This window comes from Eleutherodactylus coqui, chromosome 6 (genome assembly GCF_035609145.1).
Source record: "Eleutherodactylus coqui strain aEleCoq1 chromosome 6, aEleCoq1.hap1, whole genome shotgun sequence".
In the NCBI taxonomy this organism is placed as follows: Eukaryota; Metazoa; Chordata; class Amphibia; order Anura; family Eleutherodactylidae; genus Eleutherodactylus; species Eleutherodactylus coqui.
Window position 1 is genome coordinate 194,826,313 of NC_089842.1, and position 15,870 is coordinate 194,842,182.

At 41.9% G+C, this 15,870-nt stretch overlaps 1 long non-coding RNA gene across 1 annotated transcript; it reads right to left on the minus strand.

Moving 5' to 3' along the window:
- Positions 1 to 689: 689 nt before the first annotated feature.
- LOC136633089 (uncharacterized) lies at positions 690 to 15,659 on the minus strand. The gene is made up of 3 exons (XR_010793226.1): positions 15,564 to 15,659; positions 13,140 to 13,236; positions 690 to 776 (listed from the first exon to the last, which is right to left on the minus strand). It is a non-coding gene; the product is annotated as an uncharacterized lncRNA (long non-coding RNA).
- Positions 15,660 to 15,870: the final 211 nt, after the last annotated feature.

Genomic DNA, 15,870 nt, shown 5'->3' on the forward strand with positions numbered 1-15,870 from the left:
AAACAAGGTTTTATGGGTGCCAGGAGAGAGGAGAGCGGAGTATGTTTGTACAACTTTAATGACGCGGTATTGTTCATTGAGCGTATATTTGAAATATATTATACATCTAAGGAGGAAAAATGGTGTCCTCTAAGGGTTCATGTAAGCAAATAGTAGAAACTTTAACCCTTATGCCTGCAGGAAGTTCTGCATTGCACCACATGCATAAAAAAGCCATACTAGACTGCAAATATTACTTCCAATGACAGAGCTCAAGTGGGAACTGCCATTGCCTCCACCCACTTTTTCTTAATTAGTCAAACTGCTCATTAGATGCAGTCATGTGACCAAAATGTGTCAGAGAATGGAATCATTATTATGATTTATTAACGTAACAAATATTTTATAGCCCTAGTGTATGACACCCATGGGACACGGCACTTTGAGTTTTACTCTTTAAAGGCGTACGCGCTATTCTAGATGTACAGAGATCATGTGTAGGACAGACGATATTAACTCTCCACAGTCTTTGTAGAGACAGAAATACCAAACACGTATCGACTGTTTGCACGGGCCTCACCATGCATGAACCTCTCCTATCTATAATAATGTGTGCCGTAGGTGAGGCCTGTTCTCTCTCACCTGTGATTCACTTACAACTTCTGGAAACTCATCTTTCTGAAGAATATCTGCCTTGATTGTATCAAGAGCACCCATAATCCAACCGTGCTGCCTCCGTATCTGTTTCTGCAGCTCTTTCCACTGTGCAGTAATCATCTGCAGCATTTCTTGGAATCCTGTATAAAAGGGACAAATATGAAGATTATGTGACAAACATTGTATAGTATACGAACAAAATGTATATATCACCTGCATTGCATGAGCTGCAGACCGTGTCGCTGTACTGCACAGGTGCTTGGTTTGTAACACGGTCTGTAGTGCGCACGGGTCATAAATATCTTGCTCATATGTCGAATATTTAGTAAGGTAAATGCAATTAAAAATGGTGTTTACCTTGAATGGCTATTTACGCCAAACAGCTGTGACCACTTAGTAAACATCTGCAGCAAAGCCAGAATTGTTAGCACCACCACAAAGGTGGAGGACACTTTAACCTCTACAGAGGCTTACAGCTGGTGCGCCGTGCCTGACATAGTCCATTAAGAATGTTGTAAATCAGTTACAAATAACTACTAGCAACAAAATGTTTCGGCATATATAAGAAGCCAGGATTGCTTTGTTTCCTGCCAGCTCTTCCTGCAGAGAAAAGGGTGCCCTCAACCCTCTTAAAGGTAAGAGTATTCTTTCAAGTAAAGTCTATGTAGGCCATAAAAAAGTATAGCAAAACGTTTTAGCCAGACTTTTATCATGGAACGACAGTGCAGTATGCTTTACATTGTTCCAGGAAAGAAAATACATATGAAAGTTCTTCTTCAGGTTCTTGCTCACCTTTTTAGTGCCACCAAGTCCATTTCATAGATGGACTGGGTCTAAAAGAAATGTCCATTTAGTGCCTAGTGCATTCAAAACAGGGCTTTGGGAAGACGTCCCATAGCATATTCTATGTATGTAGATAACTACCACAGCTAATCATTGTTCACCCCATGGGGATTACATTTGGTGAAATAATTTTATTTTGTCCGCTGAACATATGCCCCAACTGCATACCTGTACAGTTTTATAAATTTGCCATTGACAAGCCATGACAAAAAATAGGCCACTTGGTGTACAGATGGAGCAACCTTTAAATTGACACCGTGCAACAAAAGCATCAAGTAACTCTGTATTTAACACGTTGTCAATTTTATGTTTGCTGCATCAGTACTTTTATCACATGCAGTTGTATTGAAGAGTGAAGTCGACTGTGATTTTCAAAATAGCTGAGATAAAGGCATTTCTACTGGAGAGATATACTGTAGGTCACAAAGACACTATTTTAACAAAAGTCTGTCTACTGGTATTTTCAATATATCGGTTGGTACTTTTTGACTGCAGATGCTGTAGAGGTAGGTATCACAGCCGCAGGGGAATCAACAATACAAAAACGTCTTCACTGACTTGACTCCTTATTAACCCTTTCCAATCCACTGTCTGACGTCTAAAGACATTAAGATTGAAGGCTGTATAGTTTCCGATATCGGAAGACGTCCGTCAGAGTATTCTTACTGTATATTACTGGCCGCTCTGTTGTCAGGGGCCTCTTGAGCATGTCCAATACCACAGTACTGGCTCTAGCCAGCAGGTGGCACCATTGTATAATGGCAGAAAGAGAAACCCCCCTAGGAAACTCTGAATCCAAAATTGGATTGCAAAAGGGTTAAAACATAACTTTTAATGGTAACTTATAAAAATAAAGAAGACCTCACAGAGAGAAAGCATGTAGATGCTAAATTAGTACGATAAGCACCAAAGTCTACCAATTTAATTGGCCCACAGATGACACTACGATAGAGGAACAGTATGCTTATTCTGTGCTTTTATTTTACTCTATGGTCAACATAGGGGCCACAGTGACTATTCCATCAGTAGGAGGTGGCCAGCTGGGAATGTCCAGTCCCACTGTATGACAAATGAAGAAAATGAAATCTATATTGTATTCCAGATTGAAAAGGAGACCTATGTGGTTCACTAAATAGAAATAGATGTTAGTTGGCTCGATGTTAATTGGCTCAATGGAGAGGCTGGAGACTCTGCTAGGTTTCCATTTTATTATCTTGGTTCTCTTTCCAGCAAACCTCTTTCTGGGTACTGACTGTGGGTAGCATTAGATCCAGAGTATTTTATGACTGTGACTGGGCAGTCTTTGTTTATTGTAAACAGGGTTTCTTTCCAGCCCAAATTAGCTCAGGGAAAGCTGGTAATTTTGAGGCTGGGGAAAACTACAGGACCAGTACTATTCTGGTCACAATACTGGGGATCGCCACCCATGTACTATAGTTAAACCTTTATCCTAGCAGTAATAGGCATTGTCCTTATTGCTCAAATACCTTATGACTCCTTTTTGGTTCTTTTTCTTCATTTAGAAGGCTTCTGATGAGTCGCATTTTGCGACAGAAACGCGTTGAGCCAATTAACATCGAGCCAACTTACATCTATTTCTATTTAGTGAACCACATAGGTCTTCTTTTCAATTTGGAATACAGTATAGATTAAATCCTGGGTATGTTCCTATCGATAACTGGATTCTATCTAGTGAAACAGAATTAAAAGTCTACCCCCTTGATTTATTTCTGCTTTGATCATCAAAACATTTTTTAAATCAAATAAAACCAGTGTCTATATAGACTTGGTCCACACGGCTTTACTAGTGGACAAGCCTAGTTGTTTTGGACGGGGGTACGCACCCGTTTCATATTTTTCGTTTGTCCTACGGTGGGACTGGACATGCCGGTATCGTATTCCCGGCTGGCCACCTCCTACTGATGGAATAGTCACCGTGGCCCCTATGTTGACCATAGAGTAAAATAAAAGCACAGAATATCCATACCGATTAGCATTGTGCAATTGTTCCTCTATCGTAGTGCCATCTGTGGGCCAATTAAATTGGTAGACTTTGGTGCTTATCGTACTAATTTAGCATCTACATGCTTTCTGTCTGTGAGGTCTTCTTCATTTTAATAAGTTACCATTAAAAGTTATGTTTTAATAAAGAGTCAAGATAGTCTACAGAGGTACCTTTATGTGGGAATACTGTCAGGCGCATAAGTGCATGACAGTCTCTCTAATGATTATCGCTCTTGTGCTTTCACACGGGAGCGATAGTCATTCAGTGAATGGTAGCGGAGCATGCCAGAGATCTCTTCTGGCTGCCCACTTCCATTCACATTGAACAGGAAGTTGTTCAAAGACTGAATGATTCCTGTTCATACTGTGTAAGAAGTTGCTCACTAGTTGCTTTGTTTAGTGTGTGGAAACAAAGTGACTAATGACTAATGAGCAATTTCTTGCTCAGTGCCCTGTCGATGGCTACACGGTGCAATTATCGCCAAAATCAGTTTCAAGCAACTATTCTGGCACCAATTGCCCTGTGCCAAGGTACCTTTAGCAATCAGTGGCAATTAGAATCCTACAAGATTCCCTGTGCATTTTGGTTGCACAGAAAAAAAAAGCATGCTCTATTTTCCTGCGCATTTACGCACCAAGGGTCCCCACAAAAGTCAATGCAGAGGCACAAATGCGCACAAAATATGCTAGGAGATGCGTGAAACACTGCTTAATTACGCAGGAAAAAGAACACGTCTGTAACTAATTCAAGTAATTAGTTATTTCAATCCGTGCTTCTTTTTTCCCACGTGCAAGGCATGTACAGTAATATACGAAATGCACATGCAAAAAAGAGGAAGTATGAACAAACCCATTGAAATCAATAGATTCAATTCTATACCTACACGTATTTGTGCCTGTTACTGCACTTTTTCCGTGAGCAAATGCACGTGCAAAAAAATACACGCTGACTGAAATGGCTAATTAGCCTAATAAGTTCCAAATGTGTTCTTTTTTCCTGCACAGTGCGCAAATGTGCAAGAAAATAGAGCATACTGCACTTGAGGTTTTTTGTGACCGAAATGCGCAGGAAAATACTCGCATGTGAACAGACCCATTAAAATCAATGGGTTCTATACACTGTACATTGTGCATACAAATTTTAAGCGTAGAAAAACGCCCGCGTCAATCTAGCCTAAAACACAGATATAGGGCTTGGCTATTGGCTCAGTGGCGGCTCTATGGGATCACACATACAAGAATGAGGTTTTTATCTGAATTTCCAACTGCACAGATCGGACCAGTAAATGCTTGTGTCAGGGATTTGTCAGTGGCTGTATAGTACGCCTGACTCAGGGGCAGTATGTGTATATAACAATCTCTGTCGTACTAGGTGGAGGTCTCAGTGTTAATGTAAATTTTAATAATACATCAGAAGTCAGCTTGTTATTTACCGACACACAGTATGATACTCAGCGTCACTGTGTGCATTCCCTGTAACTCATTACTATTTCATGCAGAATTTCATGCTTCAGTAACAAGTCACAGCTGGGAGTCTCACTGCATACAAAGGGCAGGTTGTGCCATCTTTACCCTCTCCGATAGCCACTGACAGATGCTGCCCTCTATAGGAATAAACTGTGAAGCACAAATCTGGGTGGTCAGAGACTGTTTTATCAATTTCCTAGGAAAATAATGACGTTGATAAATAAATCATATGAAACAACAAGGATTTCTTCAAAGGTTTTGCATATCTTCATCCCCTTTCTCTGTTATTAGAAGAACAAGGAATAAACAGAAGACAGGTTAGGCCAAATGCGGGCGTATTTGCATTGCGGAATCCGGAGTAGGTGTCTGCCTCCAGATTCCGCAGCAAATACTGTCCATAGACATGCTATTGAAAATCGCATTTCCCTGATCCAGAGGGAAAATCAATTGCAATTTTCTGCTTGCAGAGGAAAAATCGCAGCATGCTCTATTTTAGTGCAGATTCCGCGTGGACGGCTTTCATTGAAGTCAATGGAAGCCGCTTGATCCGCTAGCCTTCCGCAATCATCATTGCAGAAAGGTCGCGGAATCTGTGTCATTGCATAGCATCGGCACAGCATGATCTGTACTGTGCATGTGCGCCGGCCGGCACATCCGCAATTTAGATTATGAAGAATCCAGACAGGTACGCGGGGGTCACCGGCTGGGCACAGGGTCGAGATCCAGCATGCGGAATCCGACCCAGCTGTGTGCATTTGGCCTTTTTCTTAGGGCCAGCTCACACAGCCGTATGTATTACACAGCATTCTACCGCTGTGTGAGCCGGCTATCATCGTGTAGAGCAGCGATTTTTGACTGAGCATGACAGCGTATCTCACACACGCCATCATGCGCAGTGTGACTTAAATAAACTAGGGAATGTGGCCTTCTGTGAAGCTACCTCTTCATAGGTGCAAGCACCAAGTCTTGGATAGTAAGCGCAATTTCCAAGTACTGAGGACATTACTGAATCACATCCCCTTTAGTAGTAATAACATAGGTCAGTAGTAATAGATTACGATTCCTATTCAACTGGCCCTGCAAGGATATATATAGACTGCTTCTCCCTCATCTATATATTTCACTCTAGTTTTAGGGCTCCTTCACATAAACATGTAGTGAAAGTGTATTATGTGCGTGGGGTTTGCGAGCGTATTATGTTGTACCAATCTGCCATAGGCTCCTATGTTGCAGCTCATACATATTGCATGAAACACATGCGGAATAAAAATTGTAGCATTACTTGCGCATACATGCCAAGATAGTACATGGCAATTGGTGGTGAGCAACAAGTACGCAATGTCATTTTGAGCTTGCTGTGTGCCGGGCGAATGTCTCATTTAAGAATGCGTGGGAGGGGTGGGGAAGGAACACACAATTCGAAAGCTTTCACCTAGTCTAAAGAAAAACTCGCACCACATTAGGGGTCAACCAAGGAAGTCCCCATGTATGATATCCAGGGGGACCAGACTGCCCTAAACTTCGATGAGGTATCATGGACCATGCTGGTGAGCTGATCACTGACCATTATCCAACCAAGTTTATCCTTAACCAACTTCAATGGGAGGAAACTAGTTTTTCAGAGTCATTCTAGCTGCCAAAAAGATATAGTAATTATCTGTCTGGTGGTTTTTGGAATATCAGGGATAAGGGCATTTAACAAGGCTTGTGATGAATCTTACTTAAGATTAACATACGTACAGTACGGATCCAGAATCTGCGAGCAGCTGGGCACTCCCACCATATATAATACATTGTCCCCCTCTGTCCGCATCCCATAAAGCATAACAGCAATACTCCTGAATACATACATGACAATCTTGCTGCACCTCTGAAGCACGACTTTCCAATTTCTCCTAAGTTTAAATGTTGTACTTGTATGTTATTTTTATGTCTACTATATACTCTGTGTTGTGTAGTCAGTTATGTCAGCAATAGAAGTGATAAAATATAAAGTCTGTATAGAAGTATAGTATACAACAGTGGCTATTCTATTGCTGACATAAGAAACTTTAAATACAAGCGCAGGGGCGTAAGTAAAGGCTCAGGGGCCCTGATGCAAAAGGTGAGCTGCCCCCCCCCCCTCTGTCTGTATCTGTACCCGTACCCATACCTAAACCATGCTGCACAGAGCCATTACTTGAAGCTTCTGGGCCCCAATGCAAAACCTGTAAAAGGGCCCCCAATTATCATGCTTTATTCATAGTACTGGGCTCCCTATATGGAGAAGAGAGGCCTTATGGGCCCCCTAAGGCTCCTGGGCCCGGGTGCAACCGCATCCCCTGCACCCTCTATAGTTACGCCCCTGCACAAGCGCACATAACAATAACATACAGAAGGGGTTGTCCCATAGAATAAAGTTACCCTTATCCATAGGATAGGGGACATCAATCTGATCAGTGGGGTTCTAATTACTGGGACGCAGGTATCCCAACAATCCCGCTGAAATTAATAGAGCTTTTATTTTATCTTTCTATATTACAATGTACAAACAATAGAAGGGATATCTCGGATATCTCCACCATGCATTGCAATTTTCCGTATTTTATTTTTGGATTATTTGGCACCAAACTTTAAAATGCACTTTGGCATTTATTTACAATTTTCTGATTTTATCATTTAGAACTCTCTCATAGGTATAAGATGTACGTTTGTCACTATTGTAGGTGCACAGTGTGCACTTGCACTTGGGCCCTGGGACATAAAATTGTAGAGTTGGAAGGGACTTCCAGAGTCCTTATTTAAAGATGAATGACCAAGAATTTTTGTTCTGATGACTAAAGGCCCATTTACACGCAACAATTATTGCTCAAAATTCGGCCAAACAATCACAGATGAGTGATAATTGTTGCGTGTAAACGCACACATCATGCACTTTTCGTCTGAATGATGATTTTAAGGGGAGCTTAAAATCCATTGTTCAACTGCAGAAAGATAAAGTATCTCTCTATAGACTGCATGCTGTGTTCTCTGCGGGAGCCAGGAGATTACATTGTATTCTGCCGACAGCTCAAACCAGAACAATTCAGCTGTGTGCAGAGCCCAGCCCACATGCTGGGCTCATAAAACAGCTCCCAAAGGTCCTTTTGCATACAAATGAAGTTGATAAAGTGTCAATGGACATTAGGGTCTATTAATACTTTATGCAAAATGATTGCTAAAACTTTCAATCATTTGAAAGATTGTCCTTGCATGTAAATGGGCCTTTACTGATGAGGATAAAAATGGCCAGTTTAAATATTTACAATTGTGAACAGAATATGCTACCATGTATCTGACTACCTCAGGAGATGTTGGATTCACCTACTGTGAGTTGATGAAGCAAAGTTGTTTACATAAAAAATAAAAAATTAACCCTTTTATACTTGCAATGCAATCATATTTAGAGCAGTTTTCTTTATTATTTTAATTGGTTCTACAGAACTTAAATACAGGATGGATATCATGTATCTTTCTAAGATCTGTATGGGAAGAGGACAGGGTTTCTTCTATCCCTATATATTGCCTGACAGGCAGTAGTCATGTTTCATCCCAGAGAGGATTGATGTAACTATATACTCGCTCCCATTCCTAGCTGCCAAGGCCACGCTTAGTAAGTTGTTTTGCTTGCATAATTTTTTTTGCTTCTCTTATTTGTTATGCTAATATATTCTTTTTTTCTGTATTATATTATCCTCTCCTCAAGCTTTTTTTTATAAGTCTTGTTCCCTTTCCCCTACGTAAAATCTTTAGATGAAACTGTAGTGGCCCAAAGTTAACGGGGCCCCTCCATAAGTATGAATGCATTTGTCTTGTGCCTATGCGTTATCAGTGTCTTCTATGTTGCATGAATTTGATGTGTATTGCACCTCTGCAGCACTGAATGGGTTACTGTCTGGGTTATGTCTGGAAAATGTATCTGGTTTTGTATCATGTGACCATGTTATATTTATGTGATTGCAAGGTGTATTAAAGGGGCTTAGTCTAAGGAAGTCTGACACAGAGAGAGAGAGAGAGTCTGGAGAACTCTGAGAGACCTTCAGTGGTTAGGAGAAACTGTGCTTTGGCTTACAAGGGACCCCAGGATGGAAGAGGCTGAGGGATTGCCCTGTGTATGCCCTGGGCCCAATTAACCCGGGCCTTCCTACTATTGACCTGGAGGACTGAGAGAGTGAAAGGAACCGCCATGCAGCACTGATTGCCTGTCTTCCAAATGTGAGTGTTGACCAGTAGAGAACTGGAGGGAGAGTGAAGGAGAGTGGTCAGGTCAGAACCCCGCAGATAACTTGGACTGTGAACTCATCTGTTATCCTCTGAATCCTCCCTGCCACACCACTTTTGTATTCTGCACCATTTTTCCTGCTGGCGTGTGTAAAGTTGGACTGTAACTAGTTCTGCAAGTAAACGAGCTTAACCGACCGTTCCTGGTTTTGCTCTGAAAAGTTACCCCTGTGCGGAGACTCTTTATTTAATAATCTAGATTCACAGCAGAGGACGGAATGGTGGTGTCATGAGTGACTAAGGGACATTAGGATAAACCATCACTTGGGTTACCCCATAAAACTCCCCCAGCAGTAACTTGGATGGGTCCCGTGCTACCTCCAGGGAAGGAGATGGTAGAGCCTTAATCTACCCCGCTATCTCCTTGGCTGTGAGCCCGCTCCTCAGACGCTGCAAAAACTAAGGAAGAAACCCCCAAATCTCTTACTTTTGTGTTTTCATACTGTATCGTATATGATTTAGGAAGCATTCATCTCTTAACATGATAGGGAATATTGATTGCTTTTCATTAGGTGTAAAGTGTAATATTAATTTGTGTGAATGCAAAATAATATCACATTGTCCTGACTGTGATCAAGGCTGTCTCATCATATCATTAGGTACAGAAGACTTGGGTCTACATTAGTAGGTAAGTAGGTGTGATTTAGGGGATTGTATAGAATTTTAGAGAGTAGTAAGCTGCTTGTTAAACAATCCATTATTAATGTAAGTTTGCAGAATGCTATTGGGTGTCACTTAGGGTGGTTTCACATTGGCGTTGGAACCTCCAACCGAAGGTTCGATCACAGTTGTGGTACAAAATACTGGAAGAAAAAGTGCTTATTTTAGTCAGGCAGCTAAATGGAAAGTGAACGGACGCTATTATAGACAATGGGGAACGTTTGGCGCTATTTGGTCTCGTCATAAGACAGAACCTTTCGGCTGGGGGATTCCCCTTTCCTGCTCCCCAAATGCAGCAGGAAACCGGAACCCCCAACACAGATTTGAAACTATGCTTAGGCCTCATGTCCGCGGGGACAGATGCTCAGCGGGTCCTCCACACGCGTGATCCGCGTCCCATAGGGATGCATTGGATACCCGCAGGTAATTAAATACCTGCGGATGTCATTTTCCCTTGAGGCGCAGATTGCGTGTGCGGGAAAACACACGCAGCATGCTCCATTTTAGTGCGGGTCTCCCACGGGGACGGCTCCCGCAGGCTTCTATTGAAGCCTAAGGAAGCCGTTCGGATCCGCGGCACATCTGCAGCTGAATTCCTGCTCTCCGGCCAGGAGTGCGGGAGAGCAGGGGTTCAAAAAAAAAGAGTGCAGGGTGCATCCGCCGGGCCGAAGACAGAAGATCCGGCTGCGACAGAGGGCAGAATCACAGCGTCCGGACAGGTAAGTAAATTCTTATTTTTAGGCCTCATGTCCGTGGGAAAAGGAGGGACCCGCTGCGGGATTCTGCATGAAGAATCCGTGGCGGGCCTGATTTTCCCCATGGACATGAGGCCTTAGAGTGCCAAAAGTCCTTTGTCCAATTCTCTCCGCAATACACAGTATAATCAGCTGTTCAACACACAAGAATAAAAATAATGAACGAGCTGATAAAATGATTCTCAATGTGTTCCTACCCTGACAATACTCCAGACAAATTCTGAGATGATGGATCAAAAACATTTCTAGGAACATTAATTTTCCCAATCCTCAGAACGTGTGAAGGTGCTGTTAATAATCCAATGAATGATCGCATCTTTCATGCATCAACAAAATCATTGTTGCCTGCTGCATATCTCTCCATGTAAATGGGGGATGTGCTGCCAACAATTATGGGAATCTATGGGGGAAGAACGATCACATGAACGATTATTAGCGAGATAATTTGCTGATTGGTGGGAGTCTTACTGCTGAAACCCCGACAATCTTGAAAATGGGGGTCCCGGACGAACGTGGTTGGGCAGGTTTTTGCGTGCGATCTCATGTGTGTGTTTCTCGTGCGCAAATCCTGTGTGCTGGAAAAGATAGGACCTGCCCTATCTTTTAGTGTTTTACGCAGAAAGCTGCCATATAAGTCTATGGCAGGTTAAAAAAAAAAATCTGGGGAAGGGTGTGACCCTGCAGACAACTTGGTGAAAAGAAGGCAGCTGGCCCTAATTTGGCTTTAAATAGCCATTCTATTCCATGGAAAGGGAGTACCATGCGCGTGTGAACTGGCATTTAGAGTGCAAAAATTACATTACTATGCACTGGCATGGGTGTATCAGCCTGTTTAGTGCCATCTTCAGACTTTTTTCATGCGCAAATTCGCAATGTTGCAGCGAGCATATTTGCGCACACACTTGTCTATGGAAGCCTTTAGAACTCCTGCACACAGGTACATTTGCATGTGCATTTACGGCAGCAAAATCTTTATGCAAAAAGCGCAGCGAATAGAACCCATTAATTTAATTGGGTTTCCGAACACTGTGTTTTTTTTCGATCGCACAAACAAAAAATACAACATACTCTATTTTGGTATACAATTGCGCACCAAGGGCCCCCGTCTGCACAAAATTGTTCAGTGAAATGCACTATTTCAAGTGGAAAATCTAAAACACTTGGGAATTGGTTGGCCCGCCAACTTAAATATGGCTCTGTCGGGGCCGCGCCGATGTGAGCGGTCCCAGCAGTGCAAATAAGTACAGTAAAAAGCACTGCTACGGGCACGATAGCATGCGGCTGCGCGCCCTGCATAGTGCATATATGTCATGGTATCGTGAATGTCTATGCCCTTAAACCTTTCTTTAAAAGGCTTTTTAAACGCACTACAAAAACTCCACATGCAAAAGCACCCATAGGTCGGGCTCACTCGAGAATAAGATTACCGCGTATCATGCTCGCGATGTCCGTGTGTGTGATACATGGTAATTCACAGGCAATCAAATACATTGCCTTATGCTGTTTCGCTCACATTTGCATGTAAGAATTGCATAATAAAGAACATAGCATGTTCTATTTTAAATGCGAGAGAGCCTATTGTTCTCTATGGGTGTGTAATTAATGCCACCTATACTCAATTACATTGCATATGGGCGTCGTATATATGCGCCATTGTAAAGTGACAGCACAGGAATTTAAACAAAAAAAAACAAAACAAGAAGTCTGCGCATAACAGCGTGCGTGAGATACGCGGTCATGCACAGTACAATATTGCTGCCATACACGGCAATAGGCCGGGTCACCGCCAGCTCCACAGCGGTAAAACCCTCTGTGACTCACACAGGGTTTTACGCATATGGCCGTGTGAGCCCGGCCTTAAGCAAATTTTCTGTTGAAGTTACCTTTTGCTAATTATTACATTATGTTTCCCAATTTGCTAACCACTTGTCTTTGGAGGGTTCTTTGGCTCATTAGATTTGTCTTTTTTGTTGAGTCGTTGCTGGTTAAGCTACAGAAACAAGCAGAGGAGATGCTCCACACATTGTCAGATGCGCCAACTGTAGCATGTACAAAGGCCTTAATACTCTGTGTGGCTTCAATAACTCTCTCCTGCAGTTCCAGATCATTGTCCCAAATGTCTTTTTCACAGGCGTCTAGGTCTTTCAACATTGTTTTGTTCTGCTTGCACATTATAAGATTTGGAGAAAAGATGTATTCTTATCTCTGCTGAATTACCGTTGGCTCCCTTGATATTTGTTGCAGATAACCGTTGCTAAAATAGTTAAGACTTTATTCCTCTACTTTTTACGACTGTAAATAATGGATTTTATTAATGTGGTCTACAATTGGCGGAAAGCTATATTATTTACATGTTTATGTATTTGGGTCTCCTCGTCTTCATAGTCTATAAAATGTCCATCGAAACCTCAATGTGCAACTAAATATAAATTGAGCACAAAATTATTACATTCATGCATTATTTGGCTTTATTACCTGGTCTGTGAGAAACCAGTACTTCCATTAGTCGGTGACCTTCCTCTAGTACCGCTTCCTTTAGTGAACAGTGGCCATCCACACTCTGCTTAAAGTTCTACAAGAAATCAAGGAAGACTTTTCATATTATCATAGAATTATGTTAACAAGAAACATGGTCTAAACACATTTATTCTGTGGCCAATCATTTAGTTTAGGGCTTCAGACAAGCATCAGCGCAACATATCTGAACCATGAATGAGGTTGATTTGCACGAGTCCCTTTGCATGAAGCTGTACTTTTTTGCGCACCCATGGCCTCTTCATATGCACCCCTGCCCTGATTTAAAAGGCTATTTAGCCTAATGAGGTCCAGATGTGTTCTACTGTTCACAGAATTGTGTAGCGTATTGCAGATTTGCGCACCTCCCATACACTTCTATTTGGACCCTTGCTGCACAAATATGTGGAAAGATAAAGCAGATCCTATTTTTTTGCGCATGACACGTGAAAGAACTCATTGATATCAAAAGGTTCTATTCTGTGTGCTTTGCGCACGTATATTTTGCGTGTGCAAAAAAGGCGCACAAATATGTCCATCTGATGGAGTCTTTATTCAACTTTTTTCTTTTTTTGCATGGAATTATTTTTATTATGTTGTTTTCCTAACAAAAGAAGGAAATAAGCTATACACAGACATATGGAAGGCCAGAAGTTGAACAATTACAGAATCATATTGGGAGAGCAACAGTGTTTATGAAATGTATTCCTGGTCCAGTTTGAAACATCCAAAATACAGTTATACATTAGGGACTGTGGTGTGCCTGCCACAAAAGCTCTTCTGGACAGGACTCAGAATACCATAGAACTCTATGGTGATCTAAGATTGGTTAGGTAGGACCAAAGACCTTTGGAAGTTGCATCTATAATACATATACTCAAAGGGGTATTCCAATCTTACAAGAGGATGGCATATTGCCAGGATGTGCCATCTCTTTATGTACCGGATGCCTATCAATCCTAGGAATCCAGGGGCTACAGCACTTCACTTTTTCCCCTGCACCCGGACCCATTCACTGGGCACCACTGTGCAGGGAAAGACGCTTTAAATCAGCATTGCAAGTCATTCATTCTCAGGTCCAGCGGGAATTCTAGAAGACAGAACCCTACTAATCGTAATGTAATAATCCTGGTAATATACCACCACTTTTTTAGACAGGGATGCCCCTTTAAAGGCTATATAGACAGCAAAATAATACCATTTTCTAATTACCAAATATTGCAAAGTTTAGCCAAAATTGAACAATATTGAAAAATTCCTTGAGGGGCATAGTTTCCAAAATAGAGACAATTTTCGGGGGTTCTCACTGTACTAGTACATCAGGGGACATCGTAAATGCAACATGGCATCCAAAAATTATTCCAGCAGAATCTGCCTTCCTTCCATTCTCAGCTCTACCATGTGTCCAAACAGAAGTTTATGCTCACATATTTCTGTACTCAGGAGAAAATGGGTAGTAAATTGAACTGTACTCGCTAGACAATGGACAGCCACTGTAGAGATTGGCAGAGGGGAGAGGCAGAGGAGTAATGAGGGAAGAGGTGGACTAGCCAGGTAGCAGACTCACGTATGGGAGGCCACAGACCTGTTCTAGGCCAAAAGGTACAGATGGAGAAGAGGGTTCCTAGGACAGACCCTTGAAGTGCATCAACAGAAAGAGTGCAGGGTGAGGAGGTAGTTTGAGAGTGCAAGATGCTAAATGATCAGTGAGGTATGAAGAGATCAAGGAGAGGCCAAAGTTGTGATGCTAGGGTATAGATATAGTCTCCAAGATGAAAATTCTAACATGCATAAAGAGACAATATTTGACCTTATAATTAAGCACGAGTGCATATCATACTGACTAATATCTGGCAGCGGATCATCTTTTACAAATAAGGGAGATGGAACAATACCTCTGCAGCGTCACCTATTTGATGGTGGCGCTGCAGAGGTATTGTTCCATCTTCCTTATCTGTGTATATTACCCAGAGGAGCATGGATGGCCTTATAAGTCTCCTCACTCACCTTCTTGGTGCTCTCCTTAAGGAGTGATGTTACCCCTCCCAACCCTCATCTCTTACAGGAACAAAGGATTGGATATGTTGCAATCTTTCATGCCTGATCCTTTTCCTGCAATTGCAGGACAGTTGGGACACCACCATGCACATTAGTCTACTGGTCTCCAGTGCAGTCAACTTACATGTAATGTGCATGGAAAACTTAATGCTCACATAAATTTGACCTGAAAATGTGGTTGCACAATGGGATATTAAACCACCTCTGAAAGTTTGCAAACAACTGTTTCTAATTAAAACTAAGAATCTAAACACAGAACAAGACTTGTGCAAAACTGTTCAACAATACAGATCTCATAACTTGCACTCTTTTTATTTATCCCCTCACCAGGTGTGTATGAAGATACAGTTGTAGGGCCTCTGTTTCAGGCTGCGGAGGGGTCCAGTTCTCGGTGGCTTCCATAGCATCTTGCAACCAGCGGATAAATTTATCTAGCTTGGATACAAAGCCCTGAAATTGAGAATAAACAGAAATAATTGGTAATAGAAAATAAAAGTAAATCTCACACACAACAATAGTGCCCTCTGCTGTTTTGTTTTGGGGAGAAGTGTGCAAAACCTGCAACCTTCTTTGTTTTAACGTAATTCCGAAATATTTGTTTCCACTTACGGTATTTCACTTGCTTATACGTGCT